General features: G+C 44.7%; 1 protein-coding gene across 2 annotated transcripts in view; it reads right to left on the reverse strand.

The window, feature by feature from the left end:
* The window catches only part of atxn1a (ataxin 1a), a 400,286-nt gene extending 385,389 nt beyond the window's left edge, over positions 1-14,897 (reverse strand). For both annotated transcript variants that reach the window (XM_038797053.1, XM_038797054.1), the window contains exon 1: positions 14,713-14,897. The gene's annotated coding sequence lies outside the window, so the exon portion shown is untranslated. The remainder of the gene's footprint in view (positions 1-14,712) is intronic.
* Positions 14,898-25,248: the final 10,351 nt, after the last annotated feature.

The raw sequence follows: 25,248 nt of genomic DNA on the forward strand, positions 1-25,248 counted from the left end.
CTGCTTCTTTCAGAACTGCACTCATTGTCTAAATCCAATTAGACTCCCACTTATATCTGTGTCTGTCGGAATTGTAGAATATCAAATCATCTTGTCCTCTCCCCATTATTCTCTCTCGGGTACAGTTCTGGAAATCTAACTTTTAGGGAATTTCGGGAATTTACAATTTACATCAATTTTAAGTAATTTCGGGAATTTTATGTAATTAGTAAACTTTTAGATTTTTTAACTGCACTTTTAGATTTTTTAACTTTTTAACTGCATTTTTCAACTTGCATTTTACTTGCATTTTATCAATTACTTGCATTTTAACAATTAAATTCACTTGCTGTATTGTACTTGCATTTCATCAATTAAATGGTTTTATACGGAGTTAATTTGTAATTGGATAATTGGACGAAGTGACGTTGGACCAAAAGACGGGCGGACAAAAAGACGTTGGACCAAAAGACGTGGACGAAGTGTCGTTGGACGAAGTGACGTCGGACGAAAAGACGCGACACGGTTCTCCACTACGCTTCCTGAAGTCGATGACAATTTCCTTTGTTTTGTTGACATTGGGGGAGAGATTATTGTTGTCGCACCAGTTCACCAGATTCTCTATCGCATTCCTATACTCTGTATCGTCATTGTTTGAAATCCGACACACTATGGTGGTGTCATCAGCAAATTTGAAAATCGAGTTGGAGGGGAATTTGGCCACATAGTCATAGGTGTATAAGGAGTACAGTAGGGGGATGAGGACACAGCCTTGTGGGGCACAGGTGTTAAGGATGATCATGGAGGAGGTGTTGTTGCCTATCTTTACTGATTGTGGCCTGTGGGTTAGAAAGTTCAGGATCCAGTCGCAGAGGAAGGAGCCGAGGCCAAGGCCACGGAGTTGGAGATGAGATTTGTAGGAATGATGGTATTGAAGGCTGAGCTGTAATCGATAAATAGGAGTCTAACATAGGTGTCTTTGTTATCTAGGTGTTTCAGGGTTGAGTGCAGGGCCATGGAGATGGCGTCTGCTGTGGACCTGTTGTAGCGGTAGGCGAACTGTAGTGGATCAAGGCAATCCAGGAGGCTGGAGTTGATTCGTGCCATGACTAACCTTTCAAAGCACTTCATGATGATGGATGTCAGAGCCACTAGACGATAGTCATTAAGGCACGCTGCTTGACTTTTTTTGGTACAGGGATGATGGTCGTCATCTTGAAGCAGATAGGGACCTCAGATTGTTGTAAAGAGAGGTTGAAGATGGCTGCGAATACCCCCGCCAGCTGATCCGCGCAAGACCCGAGTGCTTGTCCGGGTACCCCATCTGGGACAGTGGCTTTCCGTGGGTTGACCTTCACGAAGGCTGCTCTGACGTCTGCAGTGGTGATCTCAGATACAAGTTTATAAGCTGTCCCACCAATGATCTGAAATTTGTGTGGGTCGCGGGGAATGTACCCTGTCACACATGAGGAGTCGGACAATTTGCTTTTAAGTGGCCAAATAGTCTTCATCTTAAATGTTGACAATAACAATTCAGTGAACAAAATATACCTACGCATCTGTGGGAAGTAGCAACTAACATCAGAATATATGGGTGAATTTCATAAGCGCCCCCAACAGAGCTTCATCCATCAGGAGTGTTCATATGGTATTGTACGGGCTCTGCCCACCTTTACACTCGATTATCAATTCTTGGGCAGCATACGTGCAATTTCTCGATATGCAGGGGTGATCACTGCTGATAGCATGCATTAGGAAAGAGGTCTAGTGTGCTGACCAGAAACAATAACCCACCTTTTCTCTTGTCAGATGCTAATGAAACTTGTTCCATATTTACACTACTCTACGTTCTAAAATCAAGACTGTATGATTGTGCATCTTAATTTCCAGGTTATGTTCAATTTTCCCACCATACACATGTTTCCTTTTGAAATGCCTCTTTGTTGCCCATAAACCAGCAACAGACAACTGTCTCAGTTAGCATTCAGTGCTTTGGAGCTCAATACAAACAAACAACAACATTTATAGAGTTCCTAATGTTGTAAAGACATGACAATGCCTTACAATGTGTAGAAATAAAACTGAACAGCAAGTGAAGGGGAAGAACGAGTTAGTGGAATTAATGGAAGCAAATTGAGGAAAAACCTTTGAAAACTGGATATGGGGTTGGGTAGCAGAGAGAGACTAAGAGTAATGTCCAGGAGAGTGAAGGCATGTCCGCTAAAAGAATGGCAACCAAATGGTGGATGCAGGAGAATTTGAATATGGAATACATCAGGGGATCAAGAGCTGTGCATGGGAATATGGGGCACCATCTGTTCCACCTACTCTCAATTTCAGCAGTTGGAACAGATGACTCTTTGCTACTCTCACACACTTAGCAATTGCATTGATTTATCTGATAATACTTGTGTCTGCTGTAACCAAACAAATCAGGTCCACCAAATATGGAACTGCAGAGGGTACGGTGAGCAGAGAGTCGGAGACTGGGTGAGGTACAGCTTCCCTAATTTTAATTTCTTGTGAAATATAATGGGCAGCTGAATAAATATCATCCAATTTACAGTCATCATCCAAAGTCAAAATTACTCACCTTTTATCATTACACCATTTCTGTGCATTATTTTTTCACTATCCTGGTCACTCAGTGAGAACAATAATGCAGTAACTATTCTGCTGCATGAAGTGATGATAATGCTCAATGTGTAATTATTAGTCAATAATTAGCAAAATTTGAAATAGAAAAATTGAGGTACTATGGAACTTTGTTGTATAAGTGGCCAAATAATGGGTGTGATCGAATGGCCAAGCTACGCCAGAAAAGCAGCTCACCGTGGCAAAACATGGCCGTCGACAGCCGGGAGGCGCTGCTATCGGGAACTACCCAGCTCACAACGCCTCACGAGATTAGCAAATCTGCAAGGGCAGCAAGGTAGCACAATGGTTAGCACTGTTGCTTCACAGTGCCAGGGTGCGGGGTTGAATTCTCGCTTCAGTCACTGTCTGTGCGGAGTCTGCACGTTCTCCCTGTATCTGCGTGGGTTTCCTCCGGGTGCTCTGGTTTCCTCCCACAAGTCCCGAAAGATGTGCTTGCTAGGCGAATTGGACATTCTGAATTCTCCCTCAGTGTACATGAACAGGCGCCGGTGTGTGTGGCAACTAGGGGATTTTCACAGAAACTTCACATTGTAATGTTAATCTAAGCCTACTTGTGACAATAATAAAGATTATTATTAGATTATTATAATAGAGCAAGGCAATAAGCCTTACTCTAATATGCAGATTCCCGAGGTACCTGAGGCTTTGGGATTCAACGCCTTTGCCTCAGAGACCTTGAGCGAGCATTGTTTGGTACTGGTCCCCACAAACAGGACCAGACAGAACAGCACTCATGGGGTTCTCCCAGGGGATTGAAGGCCCCTTTGGGCAGGGGGGAGGGGGGAGGGGGGGGGGGGGGGGGGGGGGGGGAGGGGGTGTGGTTGCGTTTAGGCAGGAGGACACAGGAATTCGTTTAGGGTCTTGGAGATCGGAGAGCCATTTTTGAATGGCGTCCCGATCTCTTGTTGCAATGGGGAGTTCTGGCGAGCGGGGGGGTGGGGGGGGGGTGGGGGGGTTGCGTTTAGGCAGGAGGACACAGGAATTCGTTTAGGGTCTTGGAGATCGGAGAGCCATTTTTGAATGGCGTCCCGATCTCTTGTTACAATGGGGAGTTCTGGCGAGCGGTTCCCCACTGTACAAAACGGGCTATGTGTGGCCTTGGCCACACGTTTCCCATTCAGGCTCCTTATTCAACGCAAGTTAAACACACTCACTAGGGGACTTTGCTGCTCCCTTTTGGAAGATTTGTGCCCAAGATTTACCCACAGGCAGGCACATGGGTGCCAATAGTGTAACAAATCCCCAACATGGAACCTTACCCACTTGGAGCACAGATACAAGGTTCAGTCTCAAGGAACAGCAACAGTTACATCATTTCAATGCCTGAAAAAGTCTGCTCAGCCCAAATTCCCGATATCCATTGGTCATGGACTCTACACTAGGAAGTGACTGTTCTGCCTTCACATAATCTTGAGAGGTTTTGAGAAGAGTAAATAACCAGAAAAAGGAAGTCCAGTAAACCAGAAGACACAGCTTTGCAATGATCGGCATAAGAACCAGGGGCGAGATGAGGAGAATCAATTTTTTTTTACCCAGCGAGTTGTTGTGATCTGGAAGGCAAAAGAGTCGTTGAGGCAGATTCAATAATAGCTTTCAAAATTGGATAAATACTGGGAAGGAGTAGGGCTAATTGGATAGCCCCATCCACAGAGCATTGGCACATGCACAACGAGCTGAATGATCGCCTTCTGCACTGCACAAATCTTTGATTTTCACAGGTTTCCTTAACTCCATTGCAACCTCGGGGTTTCGTACGTCAGCAAACTATGGTGGCAAGGCACAAAGAAAACAAACCCAAATTAAACTAAGTCAGCATCAAATACATGGAACTGTCAACCAGATACACCCAGAAAATTATGTACATTGCAAAAATAAAAAATAAAGCTGACAATGCAAAAGACATGAAGTACAATATAAAACAAGTCATGACTTCTCCAATTTGCTTTTATTAAACAGGGTACTTTGGATCAGTCAAATACTACGTTGCGCAAGTTCAACCATGCAAGCAGTCCTATAAATGATTTCCCTTTAAAGAGTGCTCCACCCTCAGACAACTCCCTTAACACGGGTTGCACTGGTGAAGTCTCAACCTGATGATGTCACAGCTTTCATTTTACATTTACAAGGAGCCTAATTCATACAGACATCCCATAACCTCCATTTCCATGGTTGCACGTGTTAACTTCACTCTCCAACTGAACAAGTTCAATTAGGATAATGTTTCATACTGGATTAGACTTTGATCTATTTATCTGACTTAATTTTCACTCGTCATTAAGATTCAAGCAGCTATCGCGAGCTACACAAAAGCTCCATCGTCTAGAAATTTGTTCACAGTTGACAAAAAGGCCATTAGAGGTTGGAGGCACATTGCAAGCCCCCGAACCATGTTAAATTGGTACTGCCAGTACATTATAGTGACTCAGATGGACTGTCCTGCACTGCTCATTCAATGCATGCGTACTCGCCTGGGGGTGGAGCGGAGGAGAGTTTGCAGAAATTTTGTATCTGCACCACTTAAAAGTAGTCAGCACCTCTTAAAGGAGAAGTGCACCCTGGCTGTGGACAGCTGTGAGGGGGAAAATTGCAGCAAGACTTGCATACAGTATCCCCCCACCATAAGAGGTCAGTACCTGGAGCAAATATCCCAGGACATAGCTGCAACAGAAATAACATATCACCCACCCTTCACTCTTAAGTTGTGGGTGTTGCTGGCAAAACCAGCATTTATTGTCCATCCTAGTTGCCCACAAGATTTTTTGTTGAACTGCTGCAATGTGTCCTTCAGTGCAAGAAGTTCCAGGGTTTTGACCCTGCCATGATGAAGGAATGGTGAAATATCCCAAGACAGGGCAGTGTGTGGTACTTGGAGGTGGAGGTGTTCTCATGCATCTGCTACTCTTGTCCTTCTATATTCTCCAAGACAAGACAACATAGATCCCTTTATAGATCCTCTATACTCTTAGGTCCCCTTAGAAATAGTCTTGCCATGCACATAATGCAAATGCTAAATTCCTTATATGTACCTCAACTTATACATTGAAGATAAATACTACAGGCCAACGGTTTAATGGTATTGATGAAAAAAATGACTAGAATTAATTATTAGGACAGAGAAAATAAATGCCTCAAAGGTTTAAGCTAATTAGAGAAATCAGTACAATGTAGTGAAAGTGCCTAACTAACCAAATAAAACTCATAGACAGATTCACTGAGGTGGTAAATAGATGATGATCAATGAATGTCAAAAGCATTGATATTTTGAACATAATTGTCAGTTATAATTGAGGGTGTATTTGGTGGCAAATTGGTGGCATTGACAGAAACAAAAGGCAAAGAGAAACATTTATAAGAAATAAAAATCAGTGGCAAGTGATAGCCCTTTGTTTTTTAATATTATTTATCTGTCCCAAATGGAGTGAAGCATAATCAAAGTTTTACACAACCATTCTCATTGTTTCGCGGGAAAATATGCCACTATATAGCTGCACAGTTCCACAATATGTTGTTCTCTATTCACGCAGGTTAGGTCAGGAGTCCTGTCCAACATCCAAATACAGCTTTCACCTTTGAGTTTCACGGGTATATTTATCATCAGCAAGGCAGATTTCTATGACTCATCACTTCCATGAGTCACACCAGTCCTGATGGTACAGCTTTCCAGAGTTCCTTTTCAAGTGACCAATCAATAATACCCCCATTCACGGTTTGGCCAATTCTGGGAAAACACCCAGCTCTATCGTGTCTCGGAGCTACTCACAGTCTTCCAGGTTTTAGAACATTTTAGCCAGTTCACACAATGCTTCTAAGAGCTCATGTCTCCTTTTCTGCCAGGGGTTTTCTCAGAGGGGTTTTCTCCTTCTCCTCCAAATAATTTGGTATAACCATCTTTCTCTTTGTGTCTGCATCTGTGCTCTGATCACCCTCACCCTCACCCTCCAGCTTATCTGCTTATAGTTTCCCTTTTCCAGCCATGTCTCCCAGCCACATGGCTTCTTTATTAACTTCCATCTTGTTGGTTCTGGTTCTAGGTCTAAGGTCAGTCACCAGGTCACAGTATTTCTTATTATTCAAGAAAATTACAATTGACTCCTTCATAATTAATGCAAACTTTTAAAAGTCCTTTTCAAACTTTCTTAAAATGTCTCTTAAAACAGATTCCACAGAGTATTTAAATAAATTACATGTTTTCCTTACTATGCTGTTTCTAGGTCAAAGGTTGCTCCAGGGCAAGAAAAATTGATTGGAATATGTTAGGAAACACCAGGGAGTTGGATGAAAAAAGTTTTACAAGTCCATAAACTATTAAAATCTAGAGCTCTCCAGATAAATAGTAAATGAAAACTGCTACTCAGATATTGGATTCATCATCAAAAGGTTTACGATTTTAAGCAAGGAAGTGCAGTTATACAGAGTGCTAGTCAGGCCTTTGACTATTGGGACTAATTTCACACTTGCGGGAAGCACATAATTGGGTTGAAAATCATGGACTGTGCACACACAATTTCCCATCACACTCTCATTGAATGCAGAACTCAGTAAACAGTGGTGATTGGGGAAATTGTTGAATATTGTGCCCATTTACCAGGTTTAAATGAGGCCACGAGAACCAATTTCTGCATCATCGGCCAGCGACCATCAGTGCCTGGGGTACAGGATTCTCTATACAGGTAATGGCAGCCCAGACACCTAAGTGTCTGAAGCAGGCATTTAAACCCCTGGAGATGCAAATCAGGACTTCACTTTTAGGCACTTTACAGATATTAGTCAAAAACTATGTGAAGAATACACCATGCAAGCTCAAGCTAGATTTTCCAGTTCTACATCAGCGTTGGTATTCCTTAAAGGGTTCAAGACCACCAAACAAAAATGTAGGAAACCTTATTTGACTAACTTTTCTGTGGGCCCAGGAGGAGCAGGAATACTCTACCCTGCTCAACATCGCTATTGTGGACAACTGGCAGCCATTGCTCATCCCTGCTCACATTCTCCTACCTCCCAGGACTTTCCTCAGGGTCACTGCCAGCAAGACAGCTGGCACATATGGGTCCCCGGGCGATCAACAAGCTGCCTTGAGAGACAAAACAGACATCCGCCGGGAACCAGTAATATTACAATGAGGTTTGAGGTCTAATTCATACTGAGCTCCAGGTCTCCTGAGTCAGGCACACGCTAAAACACACCATCGTTTATGCACATCAACTAATTCCTAGCCCAGTTTTTGGATGCTTATCCTTAAGAAGGCTAAATGGAAATCAGAGCAATCCCAGCAATGATGTCCGAAAGATAATAGGCGCGATTTACCAGTCTCATCGCGCCTGCCTTGGTGTGTGACGAGGCCATTGAATCCCGCAAGAGGCCTCTCTCAAGATACACGACGCTCGAGATTTAACCAAATTTCATTAGATGTCGCAATCTGGATCTTGCCCAGCGCAAGATCCAGATATGCATATTAAAATGATCCATAAGACGATAAGACATAGAAGCAGAATTAGGCCACTCAGCCCATCGAGTCTGCTCCTCCATTTAATCATGGCTGATATTTTCTCATCCCCATTCTTCTGCCTTCTCCCCATAACCCCTGATCCCCTTATTAATCATGAACTTATCTATCTCTGTCTTAAAGACACTCAGTGATTTGGCCTCCACAGCCTTCTGCGGCAAAATGTTCCAGATTCGCCACCCTCTTGCTGAAGAAATTCCTCCTCATCTTTGTTTTAAAGGATCGTCCCAAGAGATTGTGTCCTCTGGTTCTAGTTTTTCCAACAAGTGGAAAAATCCTCGCCACGTCCACTCTACCAGGCCTAGCAGTATCCTGTATGTTTCAATAAGATCCCCCCTCATCCTTCTAAACTCCAAAGAGTACAGACGCAGAGTCCTCAACCATTCCTCATACGACAAGCTCTTCATTCCAGGGATCATTCTTGTGTACCTCCTCTGGACCCTTTCCAAGGTCAGCACATCCTTCCTTAGATACGGGGCCCACAATACTCACAATGGGGTTTTACCAGAACCTTCGCCATATTCCCCTGCTGCCTGGGACCCAACAGCCACACCTGGGAGATTTTGCCAGGGCATCATTTAGTACTGATTTCCATAAACATAGCCTTAATGGCACTTGGGGGATTCTCCCAGGCCATTAAAGACCCTTGGGTGGCGGGGACAGGGTAGAGTGGTACCCGGACACTCCTGCTGGCACCCAGGCACATTGGCACTGCAAGTCTGGCACCTTGGCACTGTCACCTGGCGCCACTGTCAAGATGGCAGGGAATTGCCATGGTGCCATGGCTGGCAGTGCCAAGATGTCCTAGTGCCAGGTTGTCCATGCCAGGGGGATCAGGCCTGGAGTATCTTACCCATAAGATGTGGGGTGAGGAGGGGTTGGCTCGATGACCCCAGAAGAGCTAAATTGGTTGAAGTGGGGGAGTCTGGCAGCCATGGTGGGGTCACAAGATCAGGTGTGCCTTTCAAAATGGTGCCCATATCCGCGCGTAGTCTTCCTACACTGGCAAACTCAGCTCGACAGTTCAGGAAATCACTGAAGTGCAGCTGAACAGGGCATTCCTCACCGAGGCCAAAAAAAACAGTAAAGTGCCATTGTATGGCGGGGTCTTCCGCGGCATTGCAGGTGCTGAGAAACACTCCGCTAAACGCGCCTGAAACTAGACGTAGAATTTTTTTTGAATCGCACCCAATATCTGGAATGAAGCTATGATGAGAGAATAGACAAAGTTAGAGAATGCTCCCTAAGAATGACAGAATCAAGGAATGATTTCACTGAGATGTTTAAATTAATTAGAGGAATTAACAGAGACACGTAAGGAATGATTGTTTTCCCTTCATTAGGTAAGTCAGGGCAGGGAAGCCATCATCTTTAAGTGTGAGTTGAGGCACTTAAAAATTAATCCAGAAGAAAAATCTTAACCACGCAAAGGGCTGTGAGAATGTGGAATGCATTGTCCCAGAAGTCCATAGATATTGAATCAGTTAGTGTTCAAATAAACTGTCAATACTTACTTGGAGGTTAAGGATTTTGAGCAATATGGAGAAAGGGCAAGGAATGGGGATGAAACACCTTAAATAACAGACTAGCTGTTCATTTATTTCATTGCTTATTCACTGTACACAAAATGGCTGCCACGTTTGTCTACTTAATAATAATTTAATTTTATAGTTAATAGCATGAAGTAATTCTGAAATGTGATAAAGGGCTACGTAACTGCAAGTCTTTTATTTGCTCGATATGCTCCCCTGTGGAAGTTGGTATAAACAGGTTAGCCAAGAAGGTCTTTGGAGCGTGCACAGTGCCATCCAGGGGAATAAGATCCAAAGAGTTCAACACTCAAGAGAATCAGGGACATTGCTGTGCTTTTCAGTAATATGCTTGGAGAGCACAGGAAGCCATTTGCACCCATGTAAGCAACAATCCTGTGCAATCACATTGCTCTCAGGGAGTGCCTTCAGGTGTAGCATCCAAAAGCATTTGGCTCTCAGTCACGCAAGCAAAGGCAAAGAGGCAGATACACCTGAGGAAACAGCAGATATAATTCAAAGATGCTTTTTAAAAAAATTATCCAATAATTCAAAAAATGTTAATGCTGAACTCACACTTTGTTGGTTATTTAGACGGCTTGGTTAAAATCATCAGATGATTCCATTTTAATGCAAAAGTAACTGTGAATTGTTCGTGGATTGTAGTAGGACTTGTACATCCCATTAGACTTGCTAATTGTATGAATGGTCCTCACCACTGCATCTCCCTCAGCTAAGGAACATGTCAGGTTAGACCACCCCTGGAAGTGAAATTAAGAACCTCACAACTCAAAATGCAGAAGACGTGAAATTGGAGCACATACATTTAAACAGCATGTGCAATCTTAAAATACCTTTAAATCTGGCATTCCTTAAAGAAAGCAGAATTTGTCTCACAGCCAAGTATACAGCTAGTCTTCTGCAAGCACATATATCTGGATGATGACTAGCATCTCCTATGCCCTCTGCTGTCCTGGTCCACTCTCTCTTACTGCTCCGACTGCATTATGAGATAACTGGCAATAGCTGCGGCACCGTGCTGCAGTGTCCATTACAATCAGTGTTGTGCTGACACTTCTGAATCTTTGTCCTTAATTTCAACACTGCAACTGCAGTAGTGAGAAATTGTAACATCACCCAACATGAGCTTCCACTTCTGCAACATTCCTTGCGTAAGGAAATGTTCCGCAGCACATGACAAGACAGGAAAGAATGCGAACACTGAGTGGGTTCGAGGGGTTGGGGCAGGTGCAAACAAAGAGAACGCCCTCTCAAATAGGTTTGGTTTTCTACATTGGGAGGGAGGGGAAAGACAAAGAGATTCTGGGAGCGTATCAAAGGGTCGAAAAACAGCCACTGACAAACAGACATGAGGCAGAGAGAAATAATGGAGTGGCCAATCGTATTGTAGGTGGAAGTGAAAGTGAAAGGTCAATGAACCACATTTATGCCATTGGTGATTTTGACCATACTGGTCTCAGGATCGTAGGCCTGTGGAAGATATGGAAACTAAATTAGAGAGCCTTGGACAGGGAAATGTGGGACGGGTGATCATGTAGTTAGTTAAAGGCAAAGAATGGATCAAAACAAATTAGCCCTAAATGTGTGTATTAGTTTCTGTAGGTATTGGCACCATTCTGTCAGAGTTACATCAATCTTAGCAAGTGACATTTCCATGGTAATACAAATGAAACATGCATTTGTCACATGCAGATTTTGTTTAAAACCCAGAGTGCCCTATTTATTGTGAATCACTGTTCTGAATGGAAGATTAGCAGTCACTCTTCATTTACTTCCCTTTTTCATAAACCAGGCCTTTAAATGAGGCCTTTAACTAATGCTATTTTTGTTTCTTCATAGTTTCAGGCCCTGAACAAGACTTAGAACAAGTGTAATGGTAATACGCGTCCAATGCGGTTTTCAAACAATCCTTCACCACTCCACTATACACATTTTTGTCTAAATCAACATTGAGAGGAAAATTGAAGACTTGAAATTCCTCCCACAGCGCCGCCAGGGCATAAGTCAAATGGAGTTCACCCAAAGTTCACTCCACCTGACATGACCTGAACCTGACTGGATTCCTTGTGTTCAGGCCATCTGAGCAGACAGAGTATTGTTCTTCCACTCGCAGGCCTGCCCCATAATTGGAGGTAAAAGTCCAGTCATTAGTATTGGCCATCATATTCGGGGCCTATTGGCTGCTGGCGAACAGGTTGGGGCTGGGGGAACCGAAGGTGCACCAAAGCACCAACAGCTTTTTCTGGTGTTCCAGTGGGGGGCGGGCACCTAGGACAGCCAAAGTCCAGCTCACGGAAGGCACTCCCATCTCATTAGCATTGTGTTCCCAAAAATGCCAGGCCAATGTAAAGAAGACAGATACCCAGGTCTCTACTCTTCTTCTGAAGAGTATCTTCACCTGAAGAAGGAGCCGTGCTCCGAAAGCTCGTGTTTGAAACAAACCTGTTGGACTTTAACCTGGTGTTGTAAGACTTCTTACTGTGCTCACCCCAGTCCAACGCCGGCATCTCCACATCATGTCTACTCTTCTTCACACCCGAGCATTCCCTCAGCTCATAGAAAAGGAATATTGAGACTCATACCCCTTGATAATGGTACTGAATATACATATGGGTTAATCTTTCAAGCATGCATCAGCAACAACACGCCTCACCTACTTCCAGTTCATATCAAAAGATGTATTGATTTCAATGGATGCGAAATCACAGCCATTTTTCAATGAGTACTACTGGTCTGCAAAGCTTCTCACAACCAAATGTAGCTGCTGGATTCAAATACCTACATGAGGACTTGTTATGGATACTATCATGTATAAAAACATACTATGTAAATATGTCAATTTGGGTAAGAAAACAGAACATTAATAAGTGGATACTGCATCCCCGTACATGTGGTTGGATCACTTAATAGATGTGAGCTCCCCATTACATGTCCCCAGCACAATAAATAATGCATCCCCATATACTCTACATTCCCATATACTCTACATCACCATATCTACATTCCCATATACTCAACAGACACAAAACGTAAAGTTGTAGGCAGCCAAGTGTTTTTATTCCACCATGCAAAAACTACTATATGTGTACACATATAAAATATAAACAGCTTCCATCCAGTGTAGAAGAATCACCATTCTAGACACTACGTCACACTATGCTACTGGATACAAAATAAAGAGAATGAAAGCCAGTCATTGATCCAGAAGCTAAAACTTCGTTACAATTGCCCTTTGCTTGACCCCCCCCCCTCCCCCCCCCCTCCAACAGTTTATGAGCACTTACAATTACCCTGATTTACCCTGTGGATGGTCCTTGAAGAGTGGGCCGTGAAGAATTGCTCACAATAGCACCTGAACACCAGAGACCCTAGCTTAGGCATGAGCTAATATTTATGATGATTTTTGATGACTGCATACCACACGCACAGAGTCGGAATGAAGATAAAGCATCCATGCTGGAAACCATCCAGATCACATTATAAGACCGCATACCTTGAAATAGTTGCCGGAAAAAACAAATCCACTTAAAAAAAACTGGATTCAACCTAGTGAAAATGATTGGTTAAAAAGATTTGACCAGCCCACAGTTACAGTACGCTGAAGGACACCAGCTCTTTCACAAGATAAACATACGCACCTCAATTAGCAGATAAATAACGTCTGTTACCAGGGCAACCTGATCTAATTACATGATTGATCAGGTCCAGGGGTAGTGCAGTGAAATCCTACACCACCATCCATCTATGTGCAGATTATCCAAGAACTTCGCACATGGAAATCATTTCTGAGACTTTCATTATTCAGCGCAGTGAACATGTTAACACGCAGCTAATTTAATATATTAAAAAAAAACACTGCTCATTGTCAAGCACTGATGCAATGGCTTGGAAATAATTATAGTATTCCCACTCATTCATGATCATTTTACTCTGCAGCTCAGCCTCAGAAAGAGAAGTAACTGACTCACCAGCAAACAATGTCCACATTTGTTTTTTTGGTATCTGTTTACTGAACTGCTGCCTTGAATTTCTACATTTAAGTGAAGGGAGGGAGTGGAGGGTCAGGGTGGAAAAACAACGTGAGTGGGCAAAACTGATCCTGCCACCTCTGGTTGCTCTCTCTCCCTCTCAATTTGGCACAAAATGTGATCATCTTAAACACCAGATCCTGACTTTGTGGGAGATTTCGAGCTGTTGACAGGTCTTGCAGTCGTCAATCCGCCTTTAGACAAATGTGTTGAGATTGATTAAGTCCCCCAGTTTTCTATATTTGCTTGGCATTCAAGACTGACCCATTTTTAGGAATAATAGTACATTTAAAACCCAACCCCCAGCATTAATGGTGTACATAAAAGACAAGATGCAGGAATAAACATTTTAGGAATAATTGCACTTTCAAAACCAACACCCAGCATTAATGTTTGTACAGAAAAGACAAGATGCAGGAATAAAAGGTTTTGCAGATGAGTCATAGCGAGATAGTAACAATAAAGGAGACTTGCGTGGTGTCACTGTCTGCTCAGAGGGTTCTGACCGCAGAGCTCTCGTACTACAATGTATCGGCAGTGTTGTAAACAAGGTAAAAAATGTTGCCGTCTGCAGACCAGCCCTCTGCTATCCCCATTACGCAACGCTCTGGCGAGCCTAGCTCCTGGATGACCCGATTAAACAAGCTGTCAAGCTCACCGACGGGCTCCCGTTCCCCCCTCTCCCTCCACTCACCCACCCACACATACACCCCCCTCATCTCAGACAGCATCACCCCCACCCCGCTAACAATTCCTACCCTTTCCCCTCCCAACGCAAACAAGCCGGGTGAAAACACTCGCAGTATTTTACACACACACACACCACACACAGTTTTCTCAATCAGATTTCTCTGGGCAAGGCAGTGTTTGTACTACAACGAGGGAGCCTAGCCATTTCACAACAAGCTACACACACACACACAAGGAAATGAAAGTAAGTAACTAACGCTGTGTGCAACAGAATTTTAAAGATGTACGTTCTAAAAAGACTCACAGCACATCAGTCTTTGGAAGGTGGTGCTCTTCGATGAAGCCGTGCCTTTGTAGCTCTGTAGTAACGTCTGTCTTTGCAGACACCGCTCCTGCTCTCTCTCTGCTTCTCTCCTCTAGCGCTCTCTCTCTTGCTCTGCAAACTGCGTGTGTAACATAAGCCAAATATGGAGCAGTTGGCTGCGTCTGCTGATAGCTTAAGGATTCTACTATATGCAAAGGCAAGACAAACACACATACTGGCGGGTTGCCAGCAGATCCAGAGATTAATGCGAGCACATTGCTGGAGAGAGAGAGACCAGGGTTAGAAGAGAGGAAAATATGTAAATGAGCTTTTTTAGAAACAGAACAGGGTTCAACACATTGGAGCGTGTGATGCGTGGACATAGTATATGTACAACATAGATGTGCCCTGGATTTCGGAAATATAGCTACATTTGTAAAAGTCACGCGTACAGTACAACCGAGATTTTTTTTGAGAAGCCTCGCTTCGGGTAGTACAGTAGAACGTGTTTGCTACAATAATTCAGATTGTCAAGCTGCCCGTTCATTTAACCCATCCGCGGCAAGAAGCGATTGCGCTGAACTGGAAGAAATGGACTGATTGAGGCGATAACACGAATACAAATAATGCAGAGCAATCGCAAGTTTAATATTAACACTTGCCTGCACCCCCCCCCCCCCCCCCCACCCAGGTTTTGACTTGCCATTTTTAGGGATGGACTTGAGTGCATTTTGTTAAGGGGAGAAAAAGTCACAGAGTTCAAAGGTTTTATTTTACAGTGTCTTCCCTGTGCTGCCATTAGCCCCATGCCGACTAATAGAACTCTTGTCATTTCAATTCTAGCCCATTCCACACTCGGGGTTGATTATCCTCTTTCAATGTCTTGGGAGATTTCCCTTCCCCACCCTGGAGTTCCCCCACCCCCCAATGTCAGCGTTAGAGATTTCCCCTGTGTGATCCCTGTTTGCTCAACGTGCTGTGTCTGCCAGGGCCCCGGCTGTTGGAATGTCCTTTTATTGGAACGCCGGAAATATTCCTTTCATCAGGGGACAAACTGCTGGAATATCCCGGCTAGCAGAAGGGCCGTGACTCTCTTTCCTGAGAATAACATAAACAGCTGGAACCTCTCTCAGCCACTCCTGATTGGTCAGGGGTGATGTAATGTTTCAATGCAGTACAAACTTCACACACTGGGGTTGCTGCAGTGTGTTTGTCCTTCCCAACACCCAGTGCTGGACTCAGTATCATTGCGATTTTCCAGGAGCAAATGTAACTGAGTCCTCGTCTAACGTTTTCTGCAAATGGGCGAAATTAAACCTTACTGTCTTCCCTGAAATGACACTGTTTCAACGTGTCTTGTGCTCAACGTTCCGGTCACGCTATAATCAATTTCAATTTAATATTTCCATGTGTACTTCTGGGGAAATAAAAACCTGAATATATACAAGGCTGCCAGAGAGAGACAGGCTTCGAGAAGCCCCAGAGAATAATCCTGACGGCTGCATCTGAAAAAACTAAATGGCATTTGAAAACAAAAGTGCCTATTCATTGTGTAAGTAGGAGTGTTGTCATTCTTTAAAATAAAGTGCTGCATAATAATATTGATAAATTGGGCAATATTGCATTAGCCACGACTGCATTGTTCCCTGTAATCATTTTCTACAGCATTAAAAGCACATCTTAAACTATCTAACACATGGAGCCCTACATGGTTACTAACTGTACTGTTCATTTCTGACGTCATTCTTAAATGCCAGCTGGTTTATGAACCTATACAGAGCAAGGAATTAGCTTAGTCATGGCTTACTGTGACTGTACAGCTCTCTACAATGGGAGCATATGGGATTTAGCTTTAGGCTAACTCTCACAGTGTTAGCTACTAGCATTTTCACAGCGCATTTAATTTATTAAAATTTTGAATGGGGATGAGAATCAGACCTGCAAATCACCGTGACCTCTGTGACATGAGGCCCAGGGGATTTCAATTCCCTCTGATTCACCCATGTCGACCTGGTCATTCTCCCATTCAAACCCAGCAGGAAATGGCTGTTGGGGGAGGGTGTGGTGATGTGAGTGTGTGTGTGTGTGTGTGTGTGTGAGAGGTGGGGGGGGTGGGGGGGGTAGGTTGAGAAATGTCAAAGAATAGAAGGCTGATGGAATGGTCAGTCTCGAGAGGACGCAAGTTCAAGTTGAGGGGCAGGGGGTTTAGGGGGTTGTGAGGAAAAACGTTTTTTACCCAGAGGGTGGTGATGGTCTGGAATGCAGTGCCGGAGAGAATGGCATAGGTGGGTTGCCCTACATCCTTTAAAAAGTACCTGGATGAGCACTTGGCACGTCATAACATACAAGGCTATGGGCCAAGTCCTGGCAAATGGGATATGGTAGGTAGGTCATGGGTTTTCCATATATCAGGCCAAAGGGCCTCTTCTGCACTGTATTTTCTTTGTTCCCTGACTCTCAGGTAAATTGAGCAGAGTTGGGGAAAGGGTGGGTGGTGGTGGTGTTGACAGCCTCAATCAGGAGAGGTTTAAACTTTGATTGTTGGATCTGGGAGAGCTTTCCTTTTTGTTCCAAAAATATATTTTCTTCAGAAAAAAATTGTAAAATTATGATATAATTCAGTGTACATAAAGTATGTTTTTAAAAATAAATTTAGAGTAGCTAATTCTTTTTTTCCAATTAAGGGGCAATTTAGCATGGACAATTCACCGACCTTGTACATCTTTGGGTTGTGGCGGTGAGACCCACACAGACACAGGGAGAATGTGCAAACTCCAGATGGACAGTGGCCCAGGGCCAGGATCGAACTGGGTCCTCGGTGCCATGAGGCAGCAGTGCTAACCACTGCACCACGTGCCGCCCAAACATAAAGTGCATTACATATCAATTTAATTAAATACAGTACATGGTACTATGTGGGCCTCACTCCACTGACCATGCAGATTACATCCACATTTATATTGCATTTACATGGCATGAAATTCCACCAATTAAATATTGGGGAGACTAAAGCCATTGTCCCCAGTCCTTGCTAAAAATTAAATTTCCTCGGCACTGACTTGTTTGAATCTGAACCAGATTGTTCCTAGCTTTGGTGTCCTATTAAATCCCATGATGAGTTTCCGACCACATATCTGCACCATCACTAAGACCACCTGTTTCCACCATCAGAGCATCACCCAACTCTGTATCTGCTGCTGGATGCTTCATCCTTGCCGTTGCTATTTCCTAACTTGACCTGTTCAATGCTCTCCTAGCCAATCTACCTTTGCCATCCGCAAATCCCTCCATGGATGTCCCTCACCCTATCCCTGTCATCTCCTCCAGCCCCACAGCCCTCCAACACGTCAACGCTCTTCTAACTCTGGTCTCTGAAACAATCCCCCATTTTAATTTCTCCAGCATTGGTAGTCGTGCCTTCAACCACCAAGGGTCTCTGCTTCTCTTGTACTTCAAAACTCTCCTGAAAAACCTATCTCTTTGATCAAGATGCCTGAGTATCTGTTGGGGTCTCAGTGCCAAATTCTGCTTTATAAAGCTCCTGTGAAGCACCTTTGGGATGTTTTGGTACACTAAAAGAACAATATTTATTAGATAGAATATATTTCTAACAAATGTGAGGCTTTTGAGTGGGTGAAAAAAAGCTTGATGGAAAAGATTCCAGAGATGAGGGACTTCAGATATATGGCTAGATTGGAGAAATTGGGATTATTCTCAGCGGACATAGAGGATATTTGATAGAGGTGTTCAAAATCATGGTGGGTATAGTCAGAATAAATAGGGAGAAACTTTTCCTTCGGCAGAAGAGTCAAGAGCCAGAGGATACTTATTTATGTTGAATGGCAATGACACCATGAGGAAACTTTTTATTATGTAGCAAGTGGTTAGGATCTGGAGTTCTCGATCTGAATGTCTGGTGGAAGCAGACTCAATCATGGCTTTCAAAGGGGAATTGGATCAGTACATGAAGAGAAAGATTGCAGGGATATGGGGAAAGGACAGTGTCATGTGGCTAGCTAAATTGTTCTTGTAGAATGCCGGCAAAAGTTCAATTACCTTCCTTTGTTTGTGCTGTAACAATTTTACATTTGTTGCATTTATTCAACTTCTCATGCATCGCGCCATCCCAAAGGATTTTACACTAGCTCTAACCCCTCTGTTTTCTGTGGTGGGAGGGCCCTAAAGTGTGGCCTTGCTCCATTGAGTTTTTGTAGTAGCTGCACTCAGTTCAATGGCATCCCTCAACAGATAGTCCTGGAGATTTGGAATTTGCTAGTCTGCAACAATTGGCCACAAATAGCCTTGTACTGGGAGGCCAGCAAGTTTTGGGAGCACCATTCACTGAGTTGATGGCCTTCCAGCACCAATGGTTGTTTGTCTTGGTGTGTATCCCTGGGAACAGTGTACAGAGCAGAGTGCCATGTTATGGAGTATTCAGGGCGAACCTCACCAAAATCCACCACGTTTTCCAAAATAAGGCACATTTATATCCAGGAGGAGATGGGTGATGGTCCCTTCCCTGACCCAGTCACCTTGAGCACAGTGTGCATGAGGGAGTGCTCTTCGCACCATCAACCAAGCTATGTCTTGTGCTTTTCTTTTCAAGTTTTGGCTCAGGAACCATCCAACAGGGTCCATCATCTCCTCTTCCAAAGGGCATCGAGGATGTTACATGCAGTCCACTGCCTGATTGATTTGTGGCCGAAGATGCTTTTCTGCACAAACCTTCCTTCCTGGCACACTTCAACATAATCTTGATCTGGAGGCTGGGAGGCATCAGATTTGATGGAGCACAATGTATCCTGTCTCTGAGACCAAGGGTCACTTATCCCTAGTCCTATTTCATCCTATTTTCGATGCTCGTCATGAGGGGTTGGAGGGTTTGAGTCATTCCCCCCAGCCAGGGCCTAGGCTGTGGATTGCCTGGGCAGCGGTGAGACGGCATGCTCGATGTAATGGTGTCTCATGTTTCGATAGATGGAATCCTGGGGATATCATGGACAGTGCTTGTTGATCCTGCCTTATTCCTTGCTTCCTCGGGCAACATGGAGAAAATTGTTATCCTGCGGTTCTTCAAGAATCCTCATTGTGATTCCCTGTTGATCATGTTGTTGACTTTTTTTTTATTGTTGTCCTTTTTCCTGAAGGGGAGCATGAAATGTGCGCTTGATGGTATGTGCCGTTGATTATCCTTATCTTGTTACCCTGTGTTAGTAAGACCATTTTGACTCAATTATGGGAAATGTGATTTTACGCCTTCTGGTAATTATGTCTTGCAATCCTTGGGGTTGTGGGAGGGAACTGACCTTTGTTCCCCACCCTCCGCCCTGTCTCATTTATGAGGAAGGTAAGTGGGTGACCAACCATTCTCCAGAGCTGGGGTGTTCACATTGATGAGCATGAGCAGAGTGTTTTTGTACATGATATTTGCTACCGGAGGCGGTCACCCATCACCTGTTTTACTTCCAATGGTAAAATTGCCTCTCCACAGCAGAACACCCAGGCCAAGAGATGGTAATTATTTGCCCTGGACCAGACTGATGGACCATGGGACCACCTTAGCAATCATTGATGGAATCTGCTGTGATATGGTAACCCTCATTCCTCTCATTCCTACAAGAATAGTAAATTGGTTGTTGGTGAGGAACTCCAAGATCAAAACAAATTGTCGTGGGATTAATGCCAAGCGCATTAGTGATACAATCTTTAAACCCATTTACAGAAAAAAACTTAGTAGTACAACAATAAAATAATTAATCAGCCCCTTTGTTTTGCTGGTCCCAGTCATTGGGTCTGTTCCTGCATGCCCCTGGTCTGAACATTCTGCTGAAGTAACTCCAGGCAGAGGTCACAAACAGGGAGACATTTGTTCAGGTAATGCTGCTGGATTTATCTCAGGTCCCGATGGGGATCCAATGCCACAAGTGTTGTGCTGCTCATGTGGCGTTCTTCAATGATACTGAAGTGGTGCTGCGCTGGTGTGGAGCTGGTTGCTCTGCTGGGGTGATTTTGGGGGTGAGGCCTGGTCCCCAGTTTGTGCTGGCTCTTCTCTCTATTTTTTTATCTGTGGTCTAGCAGTTCCCATTTCATGGAGCTGTTGCTTACTCTTTGCATTGCTGGTCCTGGTATTCCAGAGCTCAGGTGTGCTGGGCACCACGTTGTTCCCAGTGGTCTGGATCTGTGAGGCGAGCAGGGGATGCAGATGGAGAGGTGCTGGCCGGGGGCAGCTTTCTGTGCCGTTGTCGTCTTTGGCCTTTTGCTGTTTAGTTTGGTGATGATAGTGTCTTATCTTTCCTCGCCCTTCATCGTCAGACAAACAAACGACTGACTGTTCATCAGGGACACAAAGTGTCTTTTACCTTTTGTCTCGGTACTGGGGGCTGCTTATTTTGACCACCAGTCAATCTCTCAGTTGCCTCTCTTCCATAGACTCTATCTACTGAGGGAAGAGGCTCCGGATTGAGTGTTGGGATTTGGCAGCTTGCTGCAACCTCCTTTCCTAGCTCCTTGTTCCTCTCTGTTGCCACCTTCCATATAATTATATGTATACGTTATAATTAACAAAGGATTCAAATGAGGATCCATTCATTCTGCCTTGCAGAATTGTACAAGGACAATGAAGCACGTTAAGGGTTACGCAATAGCTTGCCTCGGCCTGCTCAGCAACACAGCTGCGCAGTACACTACAGTTCTAGAACTCCTGGTTTACAAAGGCAAATGTCAACAACCTATCTGAATGCAGAAAAGCGACTCATTATTATGATCCTGTTTTGTAATGTCTTTTCAAAATGAAACAAAGACTACCTCCCCAGCTGATTTTAACACAGTAGCACTCAGGTATAGTCACAACTTTGCTGTATTTTGTTCTGAGATAAGGGCTGCCCCTGTGGCGTGCTGCCAAAAACAATTTCACAGGCTCCCACAATTCCTTGCCATAAATCAACTTCTCATTGAATTTCCCTGCCAACTGCACTTTAAACAAGTCAGATTGAAGCAGTATCTGCTGCTCGATAGCTCCGCGACATAAAGTAAAAAACTGACCCACAAAATATCAGAAAGCTTCCAGTCATATTTTACATTGTGGTTAACAACATAAAACAATTTTCTGAAATTTGTTTTATATGGAGTAAACACATTGTGCCCACAACCACACTTACAATGCATTGCTGAGGAAAGACCACATTCCCCATTATGCCATTCACCATGGAATGTGTTATAACTCCCATGGTGGCCATTCATTTCCCCGTGACCTCCACAGAATATGAACTTCTGTTCATATCTGGGTACACATCAAGGAGGGAGAACCTTCGGGCGAAGGCATTTGTATATAGTCCATAAAAGAGTATTATTTGCATCTGACTTACCGTTCATGTTTATTCTCTCGGCGTGGCTACTACACTGGCAATGAGGATTGGATGTTGCCTCTGCACCAGGTTGAGGTTGGTTATCCCAAACCTTGCGGGAAAAGTTCGCCACGGGCAGGATAGGTCCAAAGCGGATGCGGGCCGCCACACATCAGTGTGCTGTTTCGCCCCAGGAAATTTGGTGTCTGTCTGTAAATTTGTTGAAGGAGCCACATGGGTCCAGGGCATTGTATTATTCAGGCCTGTTTCTTATAAGGTGCAGGCACAAGGCCAGGAATCCAACCAGCACGTGGGCCACCTCCGAGGCCGCACTCCGGCGATGCAGAACTCAGTCCAGGATGTCCCTGCCCCGCGGGTTCTGCTGCCCCCGCTGCCCCAGCGGCCGCAGCTGCTGCCTCCGCCACCGTCTCCACCCGTTCTGAAACACCTGGAGGTCCACGACGCTGAGAAGTTGGACAAAGTAACGTCGGACTCAGACTCCAATTCCAGCATGGAGGTCCAACCGCCGGCGGAAGCTGCCGCACAAATCCCTGATAGCGCCGGCCATGCCCATCCTGCCTCGTTGTTCCACGTGGAAGCGCCACTCTCCCGTATTGTATACGCCACCAGGCCCTGCGCAGACGATGGCTGAGTGCCTTCCCTGGGCAAAATGAACGAGGAGACCCTCGCGCCGACCCGTCAACAGGGACGGCACTTCGGACTTTGGGGGGGAGGGGTGGTATAACCCCCATGGAGGCCAGGGGGTGTGGATCATTCATTTCCCCATGACCTCCACAGAATATGAACAGGGCAGGGCTTCCCCTTTAATGAGGGGAGCCCTCACAGTATAAATATCCCGACCTGGGTGCAGGTCGAAGAGGGAGACCCTTCAGGGAGAGGAGATTTGTGTGGAGCAAATAAAAGATTACCTTTCGTAACCTACTTGCCGTTTCAAGTTTATTCTCTTGGCGTGGATATGACTGAATGGATTTTATTTCATGAGAATTGCAGCAAAACTGAATTTCAGTTGCTACCAGGCAAATGTATTCACATTATATCCCCCACTGACTGCAGTTGTATATTTCCCCGTGATTGGCAAAACCTTAGACAACGCCATGGTTGATATACTTGCATTGCCTGTAAGAATGCAGCAGCAAATGAGTCCATTGGGAATTTGGCAGTCTGAAGGTCTCGGAGGAGGTTTGTTCCAAGTTTTAAATTTGAAAACGCTGATACGGCAAGAACTTGGTCTTAATATGGAGGTGAAGTACCTATAATTCTAATTTGTTAAAAGTTATAAACTTTAGGTGGTGCATTGACTTCTTTTATGAGGTTCGACTGCTCTTCTATTTAAAGGCCCGAACAACAAGGAAGAGAATCTGCACTGTTTCAAGAGAAGGCTTTTATAATAGTGCAGCAGCTCAAAAGATAATTTGTAAGGTGATAGATTTCCCCTGAACTTCCTCACTCCATCCTGGATAAATTCCAAATGTTCAAAGCTCCACTGTCTGCTTCCTGTCTCACTTAGAACCATACAATCAGCACAGAGGGAGGCTTGGTGGTACAGCGGCCTAGCCTATGGGTGACCCGTAAAATTAAGCCCTTAGTGTCGTTATTCAGCAAAATGTTCCAGCCTGCCTCACAGAAGAGAAATAGTTGCTGAGAAGTAATATTTAAAATAGGATGACCAAAATTCACAGTTGAGAAGAAAGGCCTAGCAAAGCCTTTCAAAGGTTAGAAGAGAAACAGACAATTGGAGGAGTGTAGTGAGGGAAATCCGGAGAGGAGGATTAAGATGAAAGGACCTGGCAATGATAGACAACCAAAGGGTGGGTGGAATGCACAGAAAGCCCAGAATTTATAGAGGTATAAAAGATACACACAGATTATAGGAGTTGGCAGAGGTAAGCCAGTGCAAATCCGTGAGGAAGGTGTAAGGCCATAAGACATAGGAGCAGAATTAGACCACTCAACCCATTGGGTCTGCTCCGCCATTCAATCATGGCTGATATTTTTCTCATCCCCATTCTCCTGCCTTCTCCTCATAACCCCTGATCCCCTTATTAATCAAGAGCTTATCTATCTCTGTCTTAAAGACACTCAGTGATTTGGTCTCCACAGCCTTCTGCGGTAAAGACTTCCACAGATTTACCACCCTCTGGCTGAAGAAAGTCCTCCTCATCTCTGTTTTAGAAATCTAAATAGAGCACGTCTGCTGGCGATCTGGATCCTGCCCTCAATGGGTGGGAGTTGACGCTGATCTCAGCTAAAAGGCCGAGAAGTGATACACTTCTCCCAGATCAAATTCCATTTCTTACTTTTTTGCCCACCGAACTGGTTCACCGATATCTCCCTGCAATCAGTGAGTAGGATTTTCTGCGCAATCCATCGTGTGTTTTGCGGAACCAGCCCGCCATTGGCTGGTGGCGGGATCTTCTGGTCCAGCTGTTGTCAACGGGAAATTCGGGTCCCCCCCCTCGAGTTCTCTGGGAGGTTAGACAGATCCGTTCTCCCAGTTTGGCCCGTCATGGGGGGGGATCTATGTCCCCTCCTGTGAATGGCATCCCTCGCAGCTCCTTCTCTGCTATATGTGGGCTCCCTTTCATCCAGGTGGTGTCCCTGCCCCCCTTTCTATACCCCCCATCCTATCCCTCCCCCCCCCCACTTCCTATCTACTAACCCCCCCAAGTGTGCAAAGATGTTTGTAAACCTCTTCCATGTGCCGTGGAATGTCTCCTCGGATCCCCTTGTTGAGATTTATATTTTTTATAGTTGCAGGAACTTGGCCGGGTCTGAGAGCCACTCCGAGGCACTGGGTGACGCTACCGACTTTCAGCTGAGCAGAAGTTTCTGCCAGCCGATCAGTTCTCCCCTCCTTCCCTGGCTAGAGGTTTTGATGCTCTGACACCCCAAACACCGTCACAGATGGGCACGCCTCCATCTCGACCCCCACCACCCTGGACATAGCCTCGATAAAAGGTCGTCCAGAATTCCCTGAGTCTGGGGAAAGAGCAGAACATGTGGGTGCGGTTGGCCTGGTCCCACTGACACCGCCCGCACTGATCCTCCACCTCCGGGAAGAACCCGCTCACGTGTGTCTTAGTGAGGTGTGCTCTGTGCACCTCCTTGAGCTACATAAGTCTTAGCCCGGCGCAGGAGGAGGTGGAGTTGATCCTGTGCAGTGCCTCCCCCT

This window comes from Scyliorhinus canicula, chromosome 5, assembly GCF_902713615.1.
Source record: "Scyliorhinus canicula chromosome 5, sScyCan1.1, whole genome shotgun sequence".
NCBI lineage: Eukaryota > Metazoa > Chordata > Chondrichthyes > Carcharhiniformes > Scyliorhinidae > Scyliorhinus > Scyliorhinus canicula.